We start from the raw sequence: 25,381 nt of genomic DNA, 5'->3' as shown, positions 1-25,381 counted from the left end.
AGTTTCCTGTTCTCGGTGTGTGTGTTTCTTGTGTGTGTGAGTTTCCTGTTCTCGGTGTGTGTGTTTCTTGGACTCAGTGTGTGAGTTTCCTGTACAGTGTGTGAGTTTCCTGTTCTCAGTGTGTGAGTTTCCTGTTCTCAGTGTGTTGCTTTCCTGCTCTCAGTGTGTGAGTTTCCTGTTCTCAGTGTGTTGCTTTCCTGCTCTCAGTGTGTGAGTTTCCTGTTCTCAGTGTGTGAGTTTCCTGTTCTCAGTGTGTTGCTTTCCTGTTCTCAGTGAGTTTCCTGTTCTCAATGTGTGAGTTTCCTGTTCTCATTGTGAGTTTCTTGTTCGCAGTGTGTGAGTTTACTGTTCTCACTGTGTGAGTTTACTGTACTCATTGTGTGCATTTCCTCTTCTCAGTGTGACTTTCTTGTTCTCTGGATGTGAGTATCCTGTTCTCAGTGTGTGAGTTTCCTATGCTCAATGTGAGAGTTTCCTGTTCTCAGTTTGAGTTTCCTGTTCTCAGTGTCAGAGTTTCCTGTTCTCAGTGTATGGGTTTCCTGTTCTCAGTGTGAGTTTCCTGTTCTCAGTGTGAGTTTCCTGTTCTCAGTGTCAGTTTCCTGTGCTCAGCGTGTGTTTCCTGTTCTCAGGGTGTGAGTTTCCTGTTCTCATCATCAGTTTCCTGTGCTCAGCATGTGTTTCCTGTTCTCAGGGTGTGAGTTTCCTGTTCTCAGGGTGAGGTTCCTGTTCTCAGTGTGCGTTTCCTGTTCTCAGTGTCAGTTTCCTGTTCTCAGGGTGTGAGTTTCCTGTGCTCAGTGTGTGAGTTTCCTGTTCTCAGTGGCGTTTCCTGTTCTCAGTGTGAATTTCCTGTTCACGGTCTGTGAGTTTCCTGTACACTGTGTGTGAGTTTCCTGTTCTCGGTGTGTGTGTTTCTTGGACTCAGTGTGTGAGTTTCCTGTTTCAGTGTATGAGTTTCCTGTACACTGTGTGTTGCTTTCCTGTTCTTGGTGTGTGCTTTTTTGTATTCAGTGCGCGAGTTTCCCGTTCTCAGTGTCAGTTTCCTGTTCTCAGTGTGTGAGTTTCCTGTTATCAGTGTGTGAGTTTCCTGTGCTCAGTGTCTGAGTTTCTTGTTCTCAGTGTATGGGTTTCCTGTTCTCAGTGTGAGTTTCCTGTTCTCAGTGTGAGTTTCCTGTTCTCAGTGTCAGTTTCCTGTTCTCAAGGTGTGAGTTTCCTGTTCTCAGTGTGTGAGTTTCCTGTGCTCAGTGTGTGAGTTTCCTGTTCTCAGTGGAGTTTCCTGTTCTCAGTGTGAATTTCCTGTTCGCAGGGTGTGAGTTTCCTGTTCTCAGTGTGTGAGTTACCTGTGCTCAGTGTGTGAGGTTCCTGTTCTCAGTGGAGTTTCCTGTTCTCAGTGTGAATTTCCTGTTCGCGATCTGTGAGTTTCTTGTTTGCGGTCTGTGAGTTTCCTGTACACTGTGTGTAAGTTTCCTGTTCTCGGTGTGTGTGTTTCTGGTACTCAGTGTGTGAGTTTCCTGTTTCAGTGTATGAGTTTCCTGTACACTGTGTGTTGCTTTCCTGTTCTTGGTGTGTGCTTTTTTGTACTCAGTGCATGAATTTCCCGTTCTCATTGTCCGTTTCCTGTGCTCAGTGTGTGAGTTTCCTGTTCTCAGTGTGAATTTACTGTTCTCAGTGTGTGAGGTTCCTGTGCTCATTGTATGTTTCCTGTGTTCAGTGTATGAGTTTCTTGTTCTCAGTGGAGTTTCCTGTTCTCAGCGTGAGTTTCCTGTTCTCAGTGCCAGTTTCCTGTTCTCAGTGTCTGAATTTCCTGTTCTCAGTGTGTGAGTTTACTGCTCTCAGTATGTTGCTTTCCTGTTCTCAGTGTGTGAGTTTCCTGTTCTCAGCGTGTGAGTTTCCTGTTCTCAGTGTGTGAATTTACTGCTCTCAGTGTGAGTTTCCTGTTCTCAGTGTGTGAGTTTCCTGTTCTCAGTGTGTGTGTTTCCTGTTCTCAGTGTGTGAATTTACTGCTCTCAGTGTGTGAGTTTCCTGTTCTCAGTGTGTGAGTTTCCTGTTCTCAGTGTGTGTGTTTCCTGTTCTCAGTGTGTGAATTTACTGCTCTCAGTGTGTGAGTTTCCTGTTCTCAGTGTGTGAGTTTCCTGTTCTCAGTGTGTGAGTTTCCTGTTCTCAGTGTGTGAGTTTCTTGTTCTCAGTGTGTGAGTTTCCTGTACAGTGTGTGAGTTTCCTGTTCTCAGTGTGTGAGTTTCCTGTACAGTGTGTGTGTTTCCTGTTCTCAGGGTGTGAGTTTCCTGTTCTCAGTGTCAGTTTCCTGTTCTCAGGGTGTGTGTTTCCTGTTCTCAGTGTGTGAGTTTCCTGTTCTCAGTGTGTGAGTTTACTGCTCTCAGTATGTTGCTTTCCTGTTCTCAGTGTGTGAGTTTCCTGTTCTCAGTGTGTGAGTTTCCTGTTCTCAGTGTGTGAATTTACTGCTCTCAGTGTGAGTTTCCTGTTCTCAGTGTGTGAGTTTCCTGTTCTCAGTGTGTGTGTTTCCTGTTCTCAGTGTGTGAATTTACTGCTCTCAGTGTGTGAGTTTCCTGTTCTCAGTGTGTGAGTTTCCTGTTCTCAGTGTGTGTGTTTCCTGTTCTCAGTGTGTGAATTTACTGCTCTCAGTGTGTGAGTTTCCTGTTCTCAGTGTGTGAGTTTCCTGTTCTCAGTGTGAGTTTCCTGTTCTCAGTGTGTGAGTTTCCTGTTCTCAGTGTGTGAGTTTCCTGTTCTCAGTGTGTGAGTTTCCTGTTCTCAGTGTGTGAGTTTCCTGTTCTCAGTGTGAGTTTCCTGTTCTCAGTGTGTGAGTTTCCTGTTCTCAGTGTGTGAGTTTCTTGTTCTCAGTGTGTGAGTTTCCTGTACAGTGTGTGAGTTTCCTGTTCTCAGTGTGTGAGTTTCCTGTACAGTGTGTGTGTTTCCTGTTCTCAGGGTGTGAGTTTCCTGTTCTCAGTGTCAGTTTCCTGTTCTCAGGGTGTGTGTTTCCTGTTCTCAGTGTGTGAGTTTCCTGTTCTCAGTGTGTGAGTTTCCTGTTCTCAGTGTGTGAGTTTACTGCTCTCAGTATGTTGCTTTCCTGTTCTCAGTGTGTGAGTTTCCTGTTCTCAGTGTGTGAATTTACTGCTCTCAGTGTGAGTTTCCTGTTCTCAGTGTGTGAGTTTCCTGTTCTCAGTGTGTGTGTTTCCTGTTCTCAGTGTGTGAATTTACTGCTCTCAGTGTGTGAGTTTCCTGTTCTCAGTGTGTGAGTTTCCTGTTCTCAGTGTGTGTGTTTCCTGTTCTCAGTGTGTGAATTTACTGCTCTCAGTGTGTGAGTTTCCTGTTCTCAGTGTGTGAGTTTCCTGTTCTCAGTGTGTGTGTTTCCTGTTCTCAGTGTGTGAGTTTCCTGTTCTCAGTGTGAGTTTCCTGTTCTCAGTGTGTGAGTTTCCTGTTCTCAGTGTGTGAGTTTCCTGTTCTCAGTGTGTGAGTTTCCTGTTCTCAGTGTGTGAGTTTCTTGTTCTCAGTGTGTGAGTTTCCTGTACAGTGTGTGAGTTTCCTGTTCTCAGTGTGTGAGTTTCCTGTACAGTGTGTGTGTTTCCTGTTCTCAGGGTGTGAGTTTCCTGTTCTCAGTGTCAGTTTCCTGTTCTCAGGGTGTGTGTTTCCTGTTCTCAGTGTGTGAGTTTCCTGTTCTCAGTGTGTGAGTTTACTGCTCTCAGTGTGTGTTTCCTGTTCTCAGTGTGTGAGTTTCCGGTTCTCAGTGTGAGAGTTTCCTGTTCTCAGTGTGTTGCTTTCCTGCTCTCAGTGTGTGGGTTTCCTGTTCTCAACGTGTGAGTTTCCTGTTCTCAGTGTGTGAGTTTCCTGTTCTCAGTGTGTGAGTTTCCTGTTCTCAGTTTGTGAGTTTCCTGTTCTCAGTGTGTTGCTTTCCTGTTCTCAGTGTGTGAGTTTCCTGTTCTCAGTGTGTGCGTTTCCTGTACACTGTGTGTGAATTTCCTGTTCTCAGTCAGTGAGTTTCCAGTTCTCAGTGTGTGAGTTTCCTATGCTCAGTGTGTGAGTTTCCAGTTCTCGGTGTGTGTGTTTGTTGTACTCAGTGTGTGAGATTCCTGTCCTCGGTGCGTGAGTATCTTGTTCTCAGTGTGTAAGTTTCCTGTTCTCTGTGTGTGAGTTTTCTTTTCTCAGTGTGTGTTTCCTCTGATTAATGTGTGAGTTTCCTGTGCTCAGTGTGTGGCTTTCTTGTTCTGTGCGTAAGTTTTCTGTGCTCAGTGTGAATTTCCTGTTCGCGATCTGTGAGTTTCCTGTTTGCGGTCTGTGAGTTTCCTGTACACTGTGTGTAAGTTTCCTGTTCTCGGTGTGTGTGTTTCTGGTACTCAGTGTGTGAGTTTCCTGTTTCAGTGTATGAGTTTCCTGTACACTGTGTGTTGCTTTCCTGTTCTTGGTGTGTGCTTTTTTGTACTCAGTGCATGAATTTCCCGTTCTCATTGTCCGTTTCCTGTGCTCAGTGTGTGTGTTTCCTGTTCTCAGTGTGAATTTACTGTTCTCAGTGTGTGAGGTTCCTGTGCTCATTGTATGTTTCCTGTGTTCAGTGTATGAGTTTCTTGTTCTCAGTGGAGTTTCCTGTTCTCAGCGTGAGTTTCCTGTTCTCAGTGCCAGTTTCCTGTTCTCAGTGTCTGAGTTTCCTGTTCTCAGTGTGTGAGTTTACTGCTCTCAGTATGTTGCTTTCCTGTTCTCAGTGTGTGAGTTTCCTGTTCTCAGTGTGTGAGTTTCCTGTTCTCAGTGTGTGAATTTACTGCTCTCAGTGTGAGTTTCCTGTTCTCAGTGTGTGAGTTTCCTGTTCTCAGTGTGTGTGTTTACTGCTCTCAGTGTGAGTTTCCTGTTCTCAGTGTGTGAGTTTCCTGTTCTCAGTGTGTGTGTTTCCTGTTCTCAGTGTGTGAATTTACTGCTCTCAGTGTGTGAGTTTCCTGTTCTCAGTGTGTGAGTTTCCTGTTCTCAGTGTGTGTGTTTCCTGTTCTCAGTGTGTGAGTTTCCTGTTCTCAGTGTGAGTTTCCTGTTCTCAGTGTGTGAGTTTCCTGTTCTCAGTGTGTGAGTTTCCTGTTCTCAGTGTGTGAGTTTCTTGTTCTCAGTGTGTGAGTTTCCTGTACAGTGTGTGAGTTTCCTGTTCTCAGTGTGTGAGTTTCCTGTACAGTGTGTGTGTTTCCTGTTCACAGGGTGTGAGTTTCCTGTTCTCAGTGTCAGTTTCCTGTTCTCAGGGTGTGTGTTTCCTGTTCTCAGTGTGTGAGTTTCCTGTTCTCAGTGTGTGAGTTTACTGCTCTCAGTATGTTGCTTTCCTGTTCTCAGTGTGTGAGTTTCCTGTTCTCAGTGTGTGAGTTTCCTGTTCTCAGTGTGTGAATTTACTGCTCTCAGTGTGAGTTTCCTGTTCTCAGTGTGTGAGTTTCCTGTTCTCAGTGTGTGTGTTTCCTGTTCTCAGTGTGTGAATTTACTGCTCTCAGTGTGTGAGTTTCCTGTTCTCAGTGTGTGAGTTTCCTGTTCTCAGTGTGTGTGTTTCCTGTTCTCAGTGTGTGAATTTACTGCTCTCAGTGTGAGTTTCCTGTTCTCAGTGTGTGAGTTTCCTGTTCTCAGTGTGTGTGTTTCCTGTTCTCAGTGTGTGAATTTACTGCTCTCAGTGTGTGAGTTTCCTGTTCTCAGTGTGTGAGTTTCCTGTTCTCAGTGTGTGTGTTTCCTGTTCTCAGTGTGTGAATTTACTGCTCTCAGTGTGTGAGTTTCCTGTTCTCAGTGTGTGAGTTTCCTGTTCTCAGTGTGAGTTTCCTGTTCTCAGTGTGTGAGTTTCCTGTTCTCAGTGTGTGAGTTTCCTGTTCTCAGTGTGTGAGTTTCCTGTTCTCAGTGTGAGTTTCCTGTTCTCAGTGTGTGAGTTTCCTGTTCTCAGTGTGTGAGTTTCCTGTTCTCAGTGTGTGAGTTTCCTGTTCTCAGTGTGTGAGTTTCTTGTTCTCAGTGTGTGAGTTTCCTGTACAGTGTGTGAGTTTCCTGTTCTCAGTGTGTGAGTTTCCTGTACAGTGTGTGTGTTTCCTGTTCTCAGGGTGTGAGTTTCCTGTTCTCAGTGTCAGTTTCCTGTTCTCAGGGTGTGTGTTTCCTGTTCTCAGTGTGTGAGTTTCCTGTTCTCAGTGTGTGAGTTTACTGCTCTCAGTATGTTGCTTTCCTGTTCTCAGTGTGTGAGTTTCCTGTTCTCAGTGTGTGAGTTTCCTGTTCTCAGTGTGTGAATTTACTGCTCTCAGTGTGAGTTTCCTGTTCTCAGTGTGTGAGTTTCCTGTTCTCAGTGTGTGTGTTTCCTGTTCTCAGTGTGTGAATTTACTGCTCTCAGTGTGTGAGTTTCCTGTTCTCAGTGTGTGAGTTTCCTGTTCTCAGTGTGTGTGTTTCCTGTTCTCAGTGTGTGAATTTACTGCTCTCAGTGTGTGAGTTTCCTGTTCTCAGTGTGTGAGTTTCCTGTTCTCAGTGTGTGTGTTTCCTGTTCTCAGTGTGTGAGTTTCCTGTTCTCAGTGTGAGTTTCCTGTTCTCAGTGTGTGAGTTTCCTGTTCTCAGTGTGTGAGTTTCCTGTTCTCAGTGTGTGAGTTTCTTGTTCTCAGTGTGTGAGTTTCCTGTACAGTGTGTGAGTTTCCTGTTCTCAGTGTGTGAGTTTCCTGTACAGTGTGTGTGTTTCCTGTTCTCAGGGTGTGAGTTTCCTGTTCTCAGTGTCAGTTTCCTGTTCTCAGGGTGTGTGTTTCCTGTTCTCAGTGTGTGAGTTTCCTGTTCTCAGTGTGTGAGTTTACTGCTCTCAGTGTGTGTTTCCTGTTCTCAGTGTGTGAGTTTCCGGTTCTCAGTGTGAGAGTTTCCTGTTCTCAGTGTGTTGCTTTCCTGCTCTCAGTGTGTGGGTTTCCTGTTCTCAACGTGTGAGTTTCCTGTTCTCAGTGTGTGAGTTTCCTGTTCTCAGTGTGTGAGTTTCCTGTTCTCAGTTTGTGAGTTTCCTGTTCTCAGTGTGTTGCTTTCCTGTTCTCAGTGTGTGAGTTTCCTGTTCTCAGTGTGTGCGTTTCCTGTACACTGTGTGTGAATTTCCTGTTCTCAGTCAGTGAGTTTCCAGTTCTCAGTGTGTGAGTTTCCTATGCTCAGTGTGTGAGTTTCCAGTTCTCGGTGTGTGTGTTTGTTGTACTCAGTGTGTGAGATTCCTGTCCTCGGTGCGTGAGTATCTTGTTCTCAGTGTGTAAGTTTCCTGTTCTCTGTGTGTGAGTTTTCTTTTCTCAGTGTGTGTTTCCTCTGATTAATGTGTGAGTTTCCTGTGCTCAGTGTGTGGCTTTCTTGTTCTGTGCGTAAGTTTTCTGTGCTCAGTGTGAATTTCCTGTTCGCGATCTGTGAGTTTCCTGTTTGCGGTCTGTGAGTTTCCTGTACACTGTGTGTAAGTTTCCTGTTCTCGGTGTGTGTGTTTCTGGTACTCAGTGTGTGAGTTTCCTGTTTCAGTGTATGAGTTTCCTGTACACTGTGTGTTGCTTTCCTGTTCTTGGTGTGTGCTTTTTTGTACTCAGTGCATGAATTTCCCGTTCTCATTGTCCGTTTCCTGTGCTCAGTGTGTGTGTTTCCTGTTCTCAGTGTGAATTTACTGTTCTCAGTGTGTGAGGTTCCTGTGCTCATTGTATGTTTCCTGTGTTCAGTGTATGAGTTTCTTGTTCTCAGTGGAGTTTCCTGTTCTCAGCGTGAGTTTCCTGTTCTCAGTGCCAGTTTCCTGTTCTCAGTGTCTGAGTTTCCTGTTCTCAGTGTGTGAGTTTACTGCTCTCAGTATGTTGCTTTCCTGTTCTCAGTGTGTGAGTTTCCTGTTCTCAGTGTGTGAGTTTCCTGTTCTCAGTGTGTGAATTTACTGCTCTCAGTGTGAGTTTCCTGTTCTCAGTGTGTGAGTTTCCTGTTCTCAGTGTGTGTGTTTCCTGTTCTCAGTGTGTGAATTTACTGCTCTCAGTGTGTGAGTTTCCTGTTCTCAGTGTGTGAGTTTCCTGTTCTCAGTGTGTGTGTTTCCTGTTCTCAGTGTGTGAATTTACTGCTCTCAGTGTGTGAGTTTCCTGTTCTCAGTGTGTGAGTTTCCTGTTCTCAGTGTGTGTGTTTCCTGTTCTCAGTGTGTGAGTTTCCTGTTCTCAGTGTGAGTTTCCTGTTCTCAGTGTGTGAGTTTCCTGTTCTCAGTGTGTGAGTTTCCTGTTCTCAGTGTGTGAGTTTCTTGTTCTCAGTGTGTGAGTTTCCTGTACAGTGTGTGAGTTTCCTGTTCTCAGTGTGTGAGTTTCCTGTACAGTGTGTGTGTTTCCTGTTCTCAGGGTGTGAGTTTCCTGTTCTCAGTGTCAGTTTCCTGTTCTCAGGGTGTGTGTTTCCTGTTCTCAGTGTGTGAGTTTCCTGTTCTCAGTGTGTGAGTTTACTGCTCTCAGTGTGTGTTTCCTGTTCTCAGTGTGTGAGTTTCCGGTTCTCAGTGTGAGAGTTTCCTGTTCTCAGTGTGTTGCTTTCCTGCTCTCAGTGTGTGGGTTTCCTGTTCTCAACGTGTGAGTTTCCTGTTCTCAGTGTGTGAGTTTCCTGTTCTCAGTGTGTGAGTTTCCTGTTCTCAGTTTGTGAGTTTCCTGTTCTCAGTGTGTTGCTTTCCTGTTCTCAGTGTGTGAGTTTCCTGTTCTCAGTGTGTGCGTTTCCTGTACACTGTGTGTGAATTTCCTGTTCTCAGTCAGTGAGTTTCCAGTTCTCAGTGTGTGAGTTTCCTATGCTCAGTGTGTGAGTTTCCAGTTCTCGGTGTGTGTGTTTGTTGTACTCAGTGTGTGAGATTCCTGTCCTCGGTGCGTGAGTATCTTGTTCTCAGTGTGTAAGTTTCCTGTTCTCTGTGTGTGAGTTTTCTTTTCTCAGTGTGTGTTTCCTCTGATTAATGTGTGAGTTTCCTGTGCTCAGTGTGTGGCTTTCTTGTTCTGTGCGTAAGTTTTCTGTGCTCAGTGTGAATTTCCTGTTCGCGATCTGTGAGTTTCCTGTTTGCGGTCTGTGAGTTTCCTGTACACTGTGTGTAAGTTTCCTGTTCTCGGTGTGTGTGTTTCTGGTACTCAGTGTGTGAGTTTCCTGTTTCAGTGTATGAGTTTCCTGTACACTGTGTGTTGCTTTCCTGTTCTTGGTGTGTGCTTTTTTGTACTCAGTGCATGAATTTCCCGTTCTCATTGTCCGTTTCCTGTGCTCAGTGTGTGTGTTTCCTGTTCTCAGTGTGAATTTACTGTTCTCAGTGTGTGAGGTTCCTGTGCTCATTGTATGTTTCCTGTGTTCAGTGTATGAGTTTCTTGTTCTCAGTGGAGTTTCCTGTTCTCAGCGTGAGTTTCCTGTTCTCAGTGCCAGTTTCCTGTTCTCAGTGTCTGAGTTTCCTGTTCTCAGTGTGTGAGTTTACTGCTCTCAGTATGTTGCTTTCCTGTTCTCAGTGTGTGAGTTTCCTGTTCTCAGCGTGTGAGTTTCCTGTTCTCAGTGTGTGAATTTACTGCTCTCAGTGTGAGTTTCCTGTTCTCAGTGTGTGAGTTTCCGGTTCTCAGTGTGAGAGTTTCCTGTTCTCAGTGTGTTGCTTTCCTGCTCTCAGTGTGTGGGTTTCCTGTTCTCAACGTGTGAGTTTCCTGTTCTCAGTGTGTGAGTTTCCTGTTCTCAGTGTGTGAGTTTCCTGTTCTCAGTTTGTGAGTTTCCTGTTCTCAGTGTGTTGCTTTCCTGTTCTCAGTGTGTGAGTTTCCTGTTCTCAGTGTGTGCGTTTCCTGTACACTGTGTGTGAATTTCCTGTTCTCAGTCAGTGAGTTTCCAGTTCTCAGTGTGTGAGTTTCCTATGCTCAGTGTGTGAGTTTCCAGTTCTCGGTGTGTGTGTTTGTTGTACTCAGTGTGTGAGATTCCTGTCCTCGGTGCGTGAGTATCTTGTTCTCAGTGTGTAAGTTTCCTGTTCTCTGTGTGTGAGTTTTCTTTTCTCAGTGTGTGTTTCCTCTGATTAATGTGTGAGTTTCCTGTGCTCAGTGTGTGGCTTTCTTGTTCTGTGCGTAAGTTTTCTGTGCTCAGTGTGAATTTCCTGTTCGCGATCTGTGAGTTTCCTGTTTGCGGTCTGTGAGTTTCCTGTACACTGTGTGTAAGTTTCCTGTTCTCGGTGTGTGTGTTTCTGGTACTCAGTGTGTGAGTTTCCTGTTTCAGTGTATGAGTTTCCTGTACACTGTGTGTTGCTTTCCTGTTCTTGGTGTGTGCTTTTTTGTACTCAGTGCATGAATTTCCCGTTCTCATTGTCCGTTTCCTGTGCTCAGTGTGTGTGTTTCCTGTTCTCAGTGTGAATTTACTGTTCTCAGTGTGTGAGGTTCCTGTGCTCATTGTATGTTTCCTGTGTTCAGTGTATGAGTTTCTTGTTCTCAGTGGAGTTTCCTGTTCTCAGCGTGAGTTTCCTGTTCTCAGTGCCAGTTTCCTGTTCTCAGTGTCTGAGTTTCCTGTTCTCAGTGTGTGAGTTTACTGCTCTCAGTATGTTGCTTTCCTGTTCTCAGTGTGTGAGTTTCCTGTTCTCAGCGTGTGAGTTTCCTGTTCTCAGTGTGTGAATTTACTGCTCTCAGTGTGAGTTTCCTGTTCTCAGTGTGTGAGTTTCCTGTTCTCAGTGTGTGTGTTTCCTGTTCTCAGTGTGTGAATTTACTGCTCTCAGTGTGTGAGTTTCCTGTTCTCAGTGTGTGAGTTTCCTGTTCTCAGTGTGTGTGTTTCCTGTTCTCAGTGTGTGAATTTACTGCTCTCAGTGTGTGAGTTTCCTGTTCTCAGTGTGTGAGTTTCCTGTTCTCAGTGTGTGTGTTTCCTGTTCTCAGTTTGTGAGTTTCCTGTTCTCAGTGTGAGTTTCCTGTTCTCAGTGTGTGAGTTTCCTGTTCTCAGTGTGTGAGTTTCCTGTTCTCAGTGTGTGAGTTTCCTGTTCTCAGTGTGTGAGTTTCTTGTTCTCAGTGTGTGAGTTTCCTGTACAGTGTGTGAGTTTCCTGTTCTCAGTGTGTGAGTTTCCTGTACAGTGTGTGTGTTTCCTGTTCTCAGTGTGTGAGTTTCCTGTTCTCAGTTTGTGAGTTTCCTGTTCTCAGGGTGTGTGTTTCCTGTTCTCAGTGTGTGAGTTTCCTGTTCTCAGTGTGTGAGTTTACTGCTCTCAGTGTGTGTTTCCTGTTCTCAGTGTGTGAGTTTCCGGTTCTCAGTGTGAGGGTTTCCTGTTCTCAGTGTGTTGCTTTCCTGCTCTCAGTGTGTGGGTTTCCTGTTCTCAACGTGTGAGTTTCCTGTTCTCAGTGTGTGAGTTTCCTGTTCTCAGTGTGTGAGTTTCCTGTTCTCAGTGTGTGAGTTTACTGCTCTCAGTGTGTGTTTCCTGTTCTCAGTGTGTGAGTTTCCGGTTCTCAGTGTGAGAGTTTCCTGTTCTCAGTGTGTTGCTTTCCTGCTCTCAGTGTGTGAGTTTCCTGTTCTCAGTGTGTGAGTTTCCTGTTCTCAGTTTGTGAGTTTCCTGTTCTCAGTGTGTTGCTTTCCTGTTCTCAGTGTGTGAGTTTCCTGTTCTCAGTGTGTGCGTTTCCTGTACACTGTGTGTGAATTTCCTGTTCTCAGTCAGTGAGTTTCCAGTTCTCAGTGTGTGAGTTTCCTATGCTCAGTGTGTGAGTTTCCTGTTCTCAGTGTGAATTTACTGTTCTCAGTGTGTGAGGTTCCTGTGCTCATTGTATGTTTCCTGTGTTCAGTGTATGAGTTTCTTGTTCTCAGTGGAGTTTCCTGTTCTCAGCGTGAGTTTCCTGTTCTCAGTGCCAGTTTCCTGTTCTCAGTGTCTGAGTTTCCTGTTCTCAGTGTGTGAGTTTACTGCTCTCAGTATGTTGCTTTCCTGTCCTCAGTGTGTGAGTTTCCTGTTCTCAGCGTGTGAGTTTCCTGTTCTCAGTGTGTGAATTTACTGCTCTCAGTGTGAGTTTCCTGTTCTCAGTGTGTGAGTTTCCTGTTCTCAGTGTGTGTGTTTCCTGTTCTCAGTGTGTGAATTTACTGCTCTCAGTGTGTGAGTTTCCTGTTCTCAGTGTGTGAGTTTCCTGTTCTCAGTGTGTGTGTTTCCTGTTCTCAGTGTGTGAATTTACTGCTCTCAGTGTGTGAGTTTCCTGTTCTCAGTGTGTGAGTTTCCTGTTCTCAGTGTGTGTGTTTCCTGTTCTCAGTTTGTGAGTTTCCTGTTCTCAGTGTGAGTTTCCTGTTCTCAGTGTGTGAGTTTCCTGTTCTCAGTGTGTGAGTTTCCTGTTCTCAGTGTGTGAGTTTCCTGTTCTCAGTGTGTGAGTTTCTTGTTCTCAGTGTGTGAGTTTCCTGTACAGTGTGTGAGTTTCCTGTTCTCAGTGTGTGAGTTTCCTGTACAGTGTGTGTGTTTCCTGTTCTCAGGGTGTGAGTTTCCTGTTCTCAGTGTCAGTTTCCTGTTCTCAGGGTGTGTGTTTCCTGTTCTCAGTGTGTGAGTTTCCTGTTCTCAGTGTGTGAGTTTACTGCTCTCAGTGTGTGTTTCCTGTTCTCAGTGTGTGAGTTTCCGGTTCTCAGTGTGAGGGTTTCCTGTTCTCAGTGTGTTGCTTTCCTGCTCTCAGTGTGTGGGTTTCCTGTTCTCAACGTGTGAGTTTCCTGTTCTCAGTGTGTGAGTTTCCTGTTCTCAGTGTGTGAGTTTCCTGTTCTCAGTGTGTGAGTTTACTGCTCTCAGTGTGTGTTTCCTGTTCTCAGTGTGTGAGTTTCCGGTTCTCAGTGTGAGAGTTTCCTGTTCTCAGTGTGTTGCTTTCCTGCTCTCAGTGTGTGAGTTTCCTGTTCTCAGTGTGTGAGTTTCCTGTTCTCAGTTTGTGAGTTTCCTGTTCTCAGTGTGTTGCTTTCCTGTTCTCAGTGTGTGAGTTTCCTGTTCTCAGTGTGTGCGTTTCCTGTACACTGTGTGTGAATTTCCTGTTCTCAGTCAGTGAGTTTCCAGTTCTCAGTGTGTGAGTTTCCTATGCTCAGTGTGTGAGTTTCCTGTTCTCAGTGTGAGTTTCCTGTTCTCAGTGTGTGAGATTCCTGTCCTCGGTGCGTGAGTATCTTGTTCTCAGTGTGTAAGTTTCCTGTTCTCTGTGTGTGAGTTTTCTTTTCTCAGTGTGTGTTTCCTCTGATTAATGTGTAAGTTTTCTGTGCTCAGTGTGTGAGTTTCCTGTTCTCAGTCTGAGTTTCCTGTACACTGTGTGTGCGTTTCCATTTCTCGGTGTGTGCGTTTCTTGTACACTGTGTGTGCGTTTCTTGCACTCAGTGTGTGTTTCCTGTGCTCAGTGTGTGAGTTTCCTTTTCTCAGTGTGAGTTTCCTGTTCTCAGTCTGTGAGTTTCCTGTACACTATGTGTGAGTTTCCTGTTCTCAGTCTGTGAGTTTTCTGTACACTGTATGTGCGTTTACTGTTCTCGGTGTGTGCGATTCTTGTACTCAGTGCGTGAGTTTCCTGTCCTTGGTGCGTGAGTATCTTGTTCTCAGTGTGTAAGTTTCCTGTACTCTGTATGCGTGTTTCCTGTTCTCAGTGTGTGTTTCCTCTGCTTAATGTGTGAGTTTCCTCTGCTCAGCGTGTGAGTTTCTTGTTCTGTGTCTGAGCTTTCTGGTCTCAGTGTGTGTTCCCTACACTCAGCGTGAGTTTTTGTTCTGTGTGTGAGTTTCCTGTGCTCAGCGTGTGTGTTTCTTGTTCTGTGTGTGTTTCCTGTGTGTGTGTTTCCTGTGCTCTGTGTGTAAGTTTCTTGTTCTGTGTGTGTTTCCTGTGTGTGTGTTTCCTGTGCTCTGTGTGTGAGTTTCTTGTTCTGTGTGTGTTTTCTGCTCTCAGCATGTATTTCCTGTGCTCAGTGTGTGAGTTTCTTGCTCTGTATGTGAGTTCACTGTGCTCAGTGTGAGTTTCCTGTTCTCAGTGTGAGTTTCCTGTGCTCAATGTGTGAGTTTCCTTATCTGAGTGTGAGTTTCCTGTATTCTGTGTGAGTTTCCTGTGCTCAATGTGAGAGTTTCTTGTTCTCAATGTGAGTTTCCTGTGCACAATGTGTGAGTTTCCTGTGCTCAATGTGAGTTTCCTGTTCTCAGTGTGAGTTTCCTGTGCTCAATGTGTGAGTTTCCTGTGCTCAATGTGAGAGTTTCCTGTGCTCAATGTGAGTTTCCTGTTCTGTGTGTGAGTTTCCTGTGCTCATTGTGTGAGTTTCCTGTTCTCAGTGTGAGTTTCCTGTATTCTGTGTGTGAGTTTCCTGTGCTCAATGTGAGAGTTTCCTGTTCTCAGTGTGAGTTTCCTGTGCTCAATGTGTGAGTTTCCTGTGCTCAATGTGTGAGTTTCCTGTGCTCAATGTGAGAGTTTCCTGTGCTCAATGTGAGTTTCCTGTTCTGTGTGTGAGTTTCCTGTGCTCATTGTGTGAGTTTCCTGTTCTCAGTGTGAGTTTCCTGTATTCTGTGTGTGAGTTTCCTGTGCTCAATGTGAGAGTTTCCTGTTCTCAGTGTGAGTTTCCTGTGCTCAATGTGTGAGTTTCCTGTGCTCAATGTGTGAGTTTCCTGTGCTCAATATGAGAGTTTCCTGTGCTCAATGTGAGTTTCCTGTATTCTGTGTGTGAGTTTCCTGTGCTCAATGTGAGAGTTTCTTGTTCTCAGTGTGAGTTTCCTGTATTCTGTGTGTGAGTTTCCTGTGCTCAATGTGAGAGTTTCCTGTTCTCAGTGTGAGTTTCCTGTGCTCAATGTGTGAGTTTCCTGTGCTCAATATGAGTTTCCTGTGCTCAATGTGAGTTTCCTGTATTCTGTGTGAGAGTTTCCTGTGCTCAATGTGAGTTTCTTGTTCTCAGTGTGAGTTTCCTGTGCTCAATGTGTGAGTTTCCTGTGCTCAATGTGAGAGTTTCCTGTGCTCAATGTGAGTTTCCTGTTCTCAGTGTGAGAGTTTCCTGTGCTCAATGTGTGAGTTTCCTGTTCTCAGTGTGAGTTTCCTGTATTCTGTGTGTGAGTTTCCTGTGCTCAATGTGAGAGTTTCCTGTTCTCAGTGTGAGTTTCCTGTGCTCAATGTGTGAGTTTCCTGTGCTCAATGTGTGAGTTTCCTGTGCTCAATATGAGAGTTTCCTGTGCTCAATGTGAGTTTCCTGTTCTCAGTGTGTGATTTTCCTGTGCACTGTGTGTGAGTTTCCAGTTCTCAGTCTGTCAGTTTCCAGTTCTGAGTGTGTGAGTTTCCAGTTCTCAGTGTGTGAGTTTCCTGTGCTCAGTGTGTGAGTTTCCTGTACACTGCATGTGCGTTTCCTGTTCTCGGTGTGTGTGTTTCTTGTTCTCAGTGTGTAAGATTCTTATACCCTGTGTGTGAGTTTCCTGTTCTCAGTGTGTGTTTCCTCTGCTTAATGTGTGAGTTTCCTGTGCACTGTGTGTGAGTTTCCTGTTCTCGGTGTGTGCGTTTCTCGTACTCAGTGTGTGAGTTTCCTGTGTTCAGTGTGTGAGTTTCCTGTGCTCAGTGTGTGAGTTTCCTGTGCTCCATGTGAGTTTCCTGTTCTCAGTGGGCGAGTTTCCTGTGCTCAATGTGAGAGTTTCCTGTGCTCAATGTGAGTTTCCTGTTCTCAGTGTGTGAGTTTCCTGTGCTCAATGTGAGTTTCCTGTTCTCAGTGTGTGAGTTTCCTGTGCTCAATGTGAGTTTCCTGTTCTCAGTGTGTGAATTTCCTGTACAGTGTGTGTGTTTCCTGTTCTCAGGGTGTGAGTTTCCTGTTCTCAGTGTCAGTTTCCTGTTCTCAGGGTGTGTGTTTCCTGTTCTCAGTGTGTGAGTTTCCTGTTCTCAGTGTGTGAGTTTACTGCTCTCAGTGTGTGTTTCCTGTTCTCAGTGTGTGAGTTTCCGGTTCTCAGTGTGAGGGTTTCCTGTTCTCAGTGTGTTGCTTTCCTGCTCTCAGTGTGTGGGTTTCCTGTTCTCAACGTGTGAGTTTCCTGTTCTCAGTGTGTGAGTTTCCTGTTCTCAGTGTGTGAGTTTCCTGTTCTCAGTGTGTGAGTTTACTGCTCTCAGTGTGTGTTTCCTGTTCTCAGTGTGTGAGTTTCCGGTTCTCAGTGTGAGAGTTTCCTGTTCTCAGTGTGTTGCTTTCCTGCTCTCAGTGTGTGAGTTTCCTGTTCTCAGTGTGTGAGTTTCCTGTTCTCAGTTTGTGAGTTTCCTGTTCTCAGTGTGTTGCTTTCCTGTTCTCAGTGTGTGAGTTTCCTGTTCTCAGTGTGTGCGTTTCCTGTACACTGTGTGTGAATTTCCTGTTCTCAGTCAGTGAGTTTCCAGTTCTCAGTGTGTGAGTTTCCTATGCTCAGTGTGTGAGTTTCCTGTTCTCAGTGTGAGTTTCCTGTTCTCAGTGTGTGAGATTCCTGTCCTCGGTGCGTGAGTATCTTGTTCTCAGTGTGTAAGTTTCCTGTTCTCTGTGTGTGAGTTTTCTTTTCTCAGTGTGTGTTTCCTCTGATTAATGTGTAAGTTTTCTGTGCTCAGTGTGTGAGTTTCCTGTTCTCAGTCTGAGTTTCCTGTACACTGTGTGTGCGTTTCCATTTCTCGGTGTGTGCGTTTCTTGTACACTGTGTGTGCGTTTCTTGCACTCAGTGTGTGTTTCCTGTGCTCAGTGTGTGAGTTTCCTTTTCTCAGTGTGAGTTTCCTGTTCTCAGTCTGTGAGTTTCCTGTACACTATGTGTGAGTTTCCTGTTCTCAGTCTGTGAGTTTTCTGTACACTGTATGTGCGTTTACTGTTCTCAGTGTGTGCGATTCTTGTACTCAGTGCGTGAGTTTCCTGTCCTTGGTGCGTGAGTATCTTGTTCTCAGTGTGTAAGTTTCCTGTACTCTGTATGCGTGTTTCCTGTTCTCAGTGTGTGTTTCCTCTGCTTAATGTGTGAGTTTCCTCTGCTCAGCGTGTGAGTTTCTTGTTCTGTGTCTGAGCTTTCTGGTCTCAGTGTGTGTTCCCTACACTCAGCGTGAGTTTTTGTTCTGTGTGTGAGTTTCCTGTGCTCAGCGTGTGTGTTTCTTGTTCTGTGTGTGTTTCCTGTGTGTGTGTTTCCTGTGTGTGTGTTTCCTGTGCTCTGTGTGTAAGTTTCTTGTTCTGTGTGTGTTTCCTGTGTGTGTGTTTCCTGTGCTCTGTGTGTGAGTTTCTTGTTCTGTGTGTGTTTTCTGCTCTCAGCATGTATTTCCTGTGCTCAGTGTGTGAGTTTCTTGCTCTGTATGTGAGTTCACTGTGCTCAGTGTGAGTTTCCTGTTCTCAGTGTGAGTTTCCTGTGCTCAATGTGTGAGTTTCCTTATCTGAGTGTGAGTTTCCTGTATTCTGTGTGAGTTTCCTGTGCTCAATGTGAGAGTTTCTTGTTCTCAATGTGAGTTTCCTGTGCACAATGTGTGAGTTTCCTGTGCTCAATGTGAGTTTCCTGTTCTCAGTGTGAGTTTCCTGTGCTCAATGTGTGAGTTTCCTGTGCTCAATGTGAGAGTTTCCTGTGCTCAATGTGAGTTTCCTGTTCTGTGTGTGAGTTTCCTGTGCTCATTGTGTGAGTTTCCTGTTCTCAGTGTGAGTTTCCTGTATTCTGTGTGTGAGTTTCCTGTGCTCAATGTGAGAGTTTCCTGTTCTCAGTGTGAGTTTCCTGTGCTCAATGTGTGAGTTTCCTGTGCTCAATGTGTGAGTTTCCTGTGCTCAATGTGAGAGTTTCCTGTGCTCAATGTGAGTTTCCTGTTCTGTGTGTGAGTTTCCTGTGCTCATTGTGTGAGTTTCCTGTTCTCAGTGTGAGTTTCCTGTATTCTGTGTGTGAGTTTCCTGTGCTCAATGTGAGAGTTTCCTGTTCTCAGTGTGAGTTTCCTGTGCTCAATGTGTGAGTTTCCTGTGCTCAATGTGTGAGTTTCCTGTGCTCAATATGAGAGTTTCCTGTGCTCAATGTGAGTTTCCTGTATTCTGTGTGTGAGTTTCCTGTGCTCAATGTGAGAGTTTCTTGTTCTCAGTGTGAGTTTCCTGTATTCTGTGTGTGAGTTTCCTGTGCTCAATGTGAGAGTTTCCTGTTCTCAGTGTGAGTTTCCTGTGCTCAATGTGTGAGTTTCCTGTGCTCAATATGAGTTTCCTGTGCTCAATGTGAGTTTCCTGTATTCTGTGTGAGAGTTTCCTGTGCTCAATGTGAGTTTCTTGTTCTCAGTGTGAGTTTCCTGTGCTCAATGTGTGAGTTTCCTGTGCTCAATGTGAGAGTTTCCTGTGCTCAATGTGAGTTTCCTGTTCTCAGTGTGAGAGTTTCCTGTGCTCAATGTGTGAGTTTCCTGTTCTCAGTGTGAGTTTCCTGTATTCTGTGTGTGAGTTTCCTGTGCTCAATGTGAGAGTTTCCTGTTCTCAGTGTGAGTTTCCTGTGCTCAATGTGTGAGTTTCCTGTGCTCAATGTGTGAGTTTCCTGTGCTCAATATGAGAGTTTCCTGTGCTCAATGTGAGTTTCCTGTTCTCAGTGTGTGATTTTCCTGTGCACTGTGTGTGAGTTTCCAGTTCTCAGTCTGTCAGTTTCCAGTTCTGAGTGTGTGAGTTTCCAGTTCTCAGTGTGTGAGTTTCCTGTGCTCAGTGTGTGAGTTTCCTGTACACTGCATGTGCGTTTCCTGTTCTCGGTGTGTGTGTTTCTTGTTCTCAGTGTGTAAGATTCTTATACCCTGTGTGTGAGTTTCCTGTTCTCAGTGTGTGTTTCCTCTGCTTAATGTGTGAGTTTCCTGTGCACTGTGTGTGAGTTTCCTGTTCTCGGTGTGTGCGTTTCTCGTACTCAGTGTGTGAGTTTCCTGTGTTCAGTGTGTGAGTTTCCTGTGCTCAGTGTGTGAGTTTCCTGTGCTCCATGTGAGTTTACTGTTCTCAGTGGGCGAGTTTCCTGTGCTCAATGTGAGAGTTTCCTGTGCTCAATGTGAGTTTCCTGTTCTCAGTGTGTGAGTTTCCTGTGCTCAATGTGAGTTTCCTGTTCTCAGTGTGTGAGTTTCCTGTGCTCAATGTGAGTTTCCTGTTCTCAGTGTGTGAATTTCCTGTGCTCAATGTGAGTTTCCTGTTCTCAGTGTGTGAGTTTCCTGTGCTCAATTTGAGTTTCCTGTTCTCAGTGGGTGAGTTTCCTGTGCTCAATGTGAGAGTTTCCTGTTCTCAGTCTGTCAGTTTCTTGTTCTGAGTGCAAAACTCATTAACATAATTAGTAAAATAAAATCCTGCATGAAACACCACAATCAGGCAATGTGATTGAACATAAAAGTTTATTTTTCCATTGGGATTCATTTCATAGTAACATCGTACAACTTCACTATCATAGCAGAAAATGGGGTTTTCACTAAAAATAAGCATTTTAATAAGGCTGCCCAGTCCTACATCTGATTTAAAATGACAGAAATAACTGAGTTAACTATAGAAACAGGTGAGTAGTGTCATTGATATAGAGTTGTCAGTTTCTGGGTAAATTAAATACATTTTAAGGTAAAAATGTGTTGGTGTGTCTAAGAAAACAAGTGCAATCTGGACACACAGTCGAAGCAGTGTAATCGGTGTAATCAGTGCTATCTCACCATGTTGGCCTGCTCCAATTAAATTGAATATTGCAGCCAGTGGCCAAGTTCATAGAAAACAGGAGGGTAATGTTTTTGGGCATGACTCAAATTTAATATTGTCCGATCTTTTGTGCGTGGCTGACTCTGCCCCGATGGCACTGAAATAATGCAGGCCCCAGCCCTGAGCATTTTACTGAGTGGGGTGGCAGGGAGAGAGCACAGTCTGGCAAGAAATGCATTTACAAATTTGCACGTACTAAGTGTAGGAGTCCTTCTATTTATTAACCATTGAATGGGGTTTCTGTTCGTGACTGTGTTTTCCTGGCTTATGTTCTAATTCCATTGTGCAAAAGACTGAAGCTAACTCACGTAGGCATTAGGCATGGCTGTGTGTCGCAGTTGGCAGTAATGCTCCTTCTGCTGATGTGTGCAGTGGTTACGTCTCCAGCTCTGTGTCTATATGCAAAGCAACAGAATCACTCAGAAAACTCCCCCAGCTGACACCATCCCTACAACCCTGAAGAAAATAATGTGCAAAACTCTGAAGGACAGAAGCCCTCAGCAGCAGTGTTATAGCAGGTGATTGGGCATTTTGTTGCTTTTCTTCTTCAAAGCCTCTGGCTGATAAAAGCATTATTGTTTACAGTGCATTTTACAGATACAAGTCAGCAATCACCTTTGAGGCTCTTCAGTGAGTCACAAGTCTGTGTCATTGTCACAGTTCCTTCCCGACAACTGTCAGCTGTCACTCTCCACTCCAGCGCATCCATCTCCATTTCTCCGTAATGCTCCCGGGTTGCAATTCTCACGATCTGGTGGGTTATTGAGTTAAAACAACATGCTCTGACGTTTCTCCTTCCTAATAGGAGGACAGACACAAGTTGTCAGTTACTACAACAGTCACAATATTCAATAACTATGCAAACTTCAGAAACTGACATTACTAGCTGTTTTACATATAACAAAATTAACCAGTGTGGTGAATGTATTTCACCAAATGCATGAGCTGTCTGTACTGTCAAAATAATGATGTGACCCATGACCTGGAAGTGATGATACGGGCTACTTCCAGGTACTGTACTGGAACGTCGGTGGGCTCCACCTCTGGCTCCGCCCTCACCGGGACCATATATAGTCCGGCCACCTGTGGGTGACACTCATTTGTACAGCCGACTCTGGCTAGGCAAGTTCATGGATAATAAAGCCTAATGTTCACTCGTTCTCACGGTCTCACAGTGAATTGACGGAATGTGTGCGGAGTCTGCACATCCTCCCCGTGTGTGCGTGGGTTTCCTCCGGGTGCTCCGGTTTCCTCCCACAGTCCAAAGATGTGCAGGTTAGGTGGATTGGCCATGATAAATTGCCCTTAGTGTCCAAAATTGCCCTTAGTGTTGGGTGGGGTTACTGGGTTATGGGGATAGGGTGGAGGTGTTGACCTTGGGTAGGGTGCTCTTTCCAAGAGCCGGTGCAGACTCGATGGGCCGAATGGCCTCCTTCTGCACTGTAAATTCTATGATCTATGATCTATGATCTATGATCTATAACAACCAGCTTCATTTACGATCTCTCCCCCACACACATACTCTCCATAAAACTCAAATTAATTCTTTCTCCCACCCACGTGCTCTCACACACATGCACGCTCTAACACACACACATGAGTGCTCTCATACACACACCCTCACACACATACACACACGCACTCACACACACGATCAAACTACATCAGGCAGCGCATGCTGGAAAACGGGACCACTGACCTGCGGGACACGGTAAAGCTAGCTACCTCGTTAGAGGTGGCCTACCAGAACCTCAGTGCGTTCCCCGTGGGCCTGGCGAACCCCTCGTGGACACCATCGTCGCGGCCCCTCTCGGACCCGACTACTTCACAGGCCTATGCCGCGTGGCTGCCAGTCCAGCCCGGGGAACCACAGTGCTAGTTCTGCGGTCAGGGTCAACACCCCCGGCAGCGTTGCCCAGCCCGCACAGCAACGTTCAGCGACTGTGGCAAAAAGAGACACTTCGCCAGAGTCTGTCTGGGCCGACCTAAAGCGCAGAAATCGAACACTCACCAGGCCCGACCCATGGACTCATAGGCCGGCAGACCCCGCAACGTGGCTGTGTGCCTGCGCCCCCTTCAGACGCGTCATCAGCCTCGTGGGGGCCGCCATCTTGCCCGCTGGATCCAACACTGACCGACACGTGCGACCAATGGGGGCGGCCATCTTGGTTGCGATATTCGGCCTGGCCCGACATGTGCGACTCGTGAGGTCGGCCATCTTGGTCGCCATCTTCGACCCAGCTCGACACATGCGACTCATGGGAGCCGCTATTTTGTGACCACGACACCGCTGACCACGCTGGCTACCCGCAGCTGGGCGCAGTTACCCTCGACCAGTCGTAGCCGAAGCACTTGAAAAACTCAATGATGGTCATCTGGGTCAACGGGCACGAGACCCCCTGCCTTTTCGACTCCGGGAGCACGGAGAGCTTTGTTCACCCTGACACAGTAAGGCGTGCTCCCTTCCCATATACCCCCCATTCCAAACAATCTCCCTTGCCTCCGGATCCCATTCGGTCCAGATCCGGGGGTACTAACCTCGCTAACCTCGCGATGCAGGGCCATTTTAAGTTGTACGTCCTCCCTCACCTCGGCGCCCCCCTACTGCTTGGATTAGACTTCCAATGCAGTCACTGAAGCCTGACCCTACAGTTCGGCGGACCCATACCCCCTCACAGTATGCAGCCTCGCGACCCTCAAGGTCTCCCCCCCCTTCGCTCTTGTGAACCTCACTCCTGACTGGAAGCCCATCGCCACCAGGAGCAGGCGGTACAGTTCCCAAGATATGGTTTTTATCAAGTCGGAGGTCCAGCGACTGTTGAGTGAAGGGATCATCGAGGCCAGCAACAGCCCCTGGAGAGGGCAAGTGGTGGTCATCCGGACCGGGGAAAAGAACCGGATGGTTGTAGACCACAGCCAGACTATCAACTGGTTCACGCAACTGGATCCGTACCCCCTCCCCCGAATAGTGGAGATGGTCAACCAGATCGCACAGTACCGTGTGTTCTCAATGGTCAATCTGAAGTCGGCCTACCACCAGCTCCCAATCTGCACGGAAGAGCGCCTACACTGCTTTTGAAGCAGTCGGCCGACTCTTCCATTTACGCAGGGTCCCCTTCGGCGTTACTAACAGGGTCTCTCCCTTTCAGAGAATGCTGGACTGAATGGTGGACCGGTACGGTTTGCGTGCTACATACCCGTACTTGGACAATGTGACCATTTGTGGCCATGATCAGCAGGACCATGACGCCAACCTTCAGAGGTTCCTTCAGGCCACCCAATCCCTCAACCTCACATACAACAAAGAGAAGTGCGTTTTCCGCACTACACGACTGGCCATCCTTGGCTACATCGTGGAGAACGGAGTCCTGGGGCCCGACCCCGACCGCATGCACCCCCTCACAGAACTCCCCCCTCCCCACAGCCTCAAGGCCCTCAAATGATGCCTGGGGCTGTTCTCCTACTACACCCAGTGAGTCCCCAACTATGCGGATAAAGCCTGCCCACTTATTCAAACCACCACTTTTCCCCTGACGGCTGAGGCCCGTGCGGCCTTCAGCCGCATCAAGGCCGATATCACCAAGGCCGTTATGCACGCGGTGGACGTGTCCGTCCCCTTTCAGGTAGAGAGCGACGCATCAGACGTCGCACTGGCCGCCACACTCAACCGGGCAGGTATGCCAGTAGCATTCTTCTCTAGAACCCTCCATGCTTCCGAGATCCGACACTCCTCAGTCGACAAGGAAGCACAAACCATAGTGGAAGCCGTGCGGCACTGGAGGCACTACCTAGCCGGTAGGAGGTTCACCCTCGTCACCGACCAGCGGTCGGTCGCCTTCATGTTCGACAACGCACAACAGGGCAAAATAACAAATGACAATTACGATATCAAGTACCATCCTTGGTAGCTCAACGAGCCCCCAGATGCCCTGTCCCGCGGCACATGTGCCAGTGCGCAAGATGACCGACTTCGGGCTATCCACAATGACCTCTGTCACCCGGGGATCACCCGGCTTACCCACTTTATCCATGCCCGCAATCTGCCCTTCTCCACCGAGGAGGTCAAGGCCATGACCAGGGACTGCCAGGTCTGCGAGGAGTGCAAACCGCACTTCTACCGGCCAGACAAGGCCCGCCTGGTAAAGGCCTCCCGGCCCTTTGAGCGCCTAAGCATTGACTTCAAAGGGCCCCTCCCCACCACCAACCGTAATATATACTTTCTTTTTTTTTAAATGTGTTTATTCTCCATTTTCACATTTTCCTTCAAAATGTACACCCCACCAACAAACAGTAAATGGTAATAAATACAAAGTCAATACACTTAACATCAACAACAATCCCATCCTCCCACCACCCCAGCCAACGGCCCACCTGTCAATATCTGCATCAAATAAAACAAACCCTCCCACGGTGGGAAAAAAGAACAAAGGTGAAAAAGAGAAAGGAGTCCGGAATTGCCGATGGTCACCATTGACCTATAGAGCTCCCCCCACCCCCCACACCCCCCCCCCCCCCTCCCCTCCGCCGGATGACACTCAATGTCATCCAACCTCCAAAAGGGTACCGTAAATGACACCCAAGAGTTGTCAACCCCCCCCCCCCCCCCCCCTCCCCAACTTCTCCCCTCCACTTCCTCTTGTAAAAATCCTCCCCCCCCCCAACCTCGGTTCCTTCCCCCAACTTTCCCCCTTGGACCCTGTTCTTCCAGGCTCCGATGGCCCCTCCCCCACTAGTTTCGCCAACATCGTGGCAAAATACTCAGTCGGCTTCGGCCCTTCCACTCCTTTGGGCAGCCCCACAATCCTCAACTTCTGTCGCCTGGATCGGTTTTCCAGGTCTTCCATTTTGCCTCGCAGATCCTTGTTGATCTCTATCACCTGTCATAATATACACCAGTATATCATGGTGCAGACACACACACTGATGGACATACAATAGGACCAATCAACATGCATAAACACCGCAGCCAATCACCAGTTAGAGCACACTCACTATAAAGACAGAGGGCATCACTTTTCCCATTCATTCGGGATGCAGCCTTTCAGAAGCACAAGAGCTTACAGCTTACAGCACAGATTCTCACCACGTGCTGAGTGGTTCGACTGGTTAGGACAGGCACAGGTCTTTAGTTAATCTACCATCGTGTAACCCACAGTAATAGTATGTTCAGCAGTTTATAGTTTAATAAAATAGTGTTGTACTATTTTAAGTGTTGGTGGCCTGTATGTGTTTCACGGATAGAAAGCGAATGGAGTGGAATCTGGGAGCACCTGCGTTCAATATTGGTAAACTTCGATCAATCCTCGACTGTGCAGAAGGAGGTCATACAGCCCATCGACCCATCGAGTCTGCACCAACCCGCTGAAAGAGCACCCTGTCTCGGCCTACGACCCCACCCTAGCCCTATGACCCCAGTTAACCCACACATCTTTGGACACGAAGGGGAAATTTTGTGGAATAATAATAATAATCTTTGTGGTTACAAGTAGGCTTACATTAACACTGCGATGAAGTTACTGTGAAAAGCCCCTCGTCGCCTCATTCCGGCGCCTGTTCGGCTACACAGAGGAAGAATTCAGAATGTCCAATTCACCTAACAGCATGTCTTTCTGGACTTGTGGGAGGAAACTGGAGCGCCCGGAGGAAACCCACGCACACAGGTGACAAAGTGCAGACTCCACACAGACAGTGACCCAAGCCGGGAATTGAACCTGGGTCAATTTTGACCCAATTTGTCATGGCCAATCCACATAACCTGCACATCTTCGGACTGTGGGAGGTAACCGGAGCACCCAGAGGAAACCCACGTGGACACGGGGAGAACGTGCAAACACAGACAGTCACCCAAGGTCGGAATTGAACCTGGGTTCCTGGCGCTGTGAGGCAGCAGTGCTAGCCACTG

At 46.7% G+C, this 25,381-nt stretch overlaps 1 protein-coding gene across 2 annotated transcripts in view; it reads right to left on the bottom strand.

Moving 5' to 3' along the window:
- Positions 1 to 19,113: 19,113 nt before the first annotated feature.
- Positions 19,114 to 25,381, bottom strand: part of LOC119973205 (cyclin-dependent kinase 16-like) — a 202,691-nt gene continuing 196,423 nt past the window's right edge. For both annotated transcript variants that reach the window (XM_038810858.1, XM_038810859.1), the window contains exon 16: positions 19,114 to 20,277. The gene's annotated coding sequence lies outside the window, so the exon portion shown is untranslated. The remainder of the gene's footprint in view (positions 20,278 to 25,381) is intronic.

Source organism: Scyliorhinus canicula, chromosome 11 (genome assembly GCF_902713615.1).
Source record: "Scyliorhinus canicula chromosome 11, sScyCan1.1, whole genome shotgun sequence".
Classification (NCBI taxonomy): Eukaryota; Metazoa; Chordata; class Chondrichthyes; order Carcharhiniformes; family Scyliorhinidae; genus Scyliorhinus; species Scyliorhinus canicula.
Note: the sequence above shows the minus strand (reverse complement) of the source record. Positions and strands in the feature narration are given on the sequence as shown.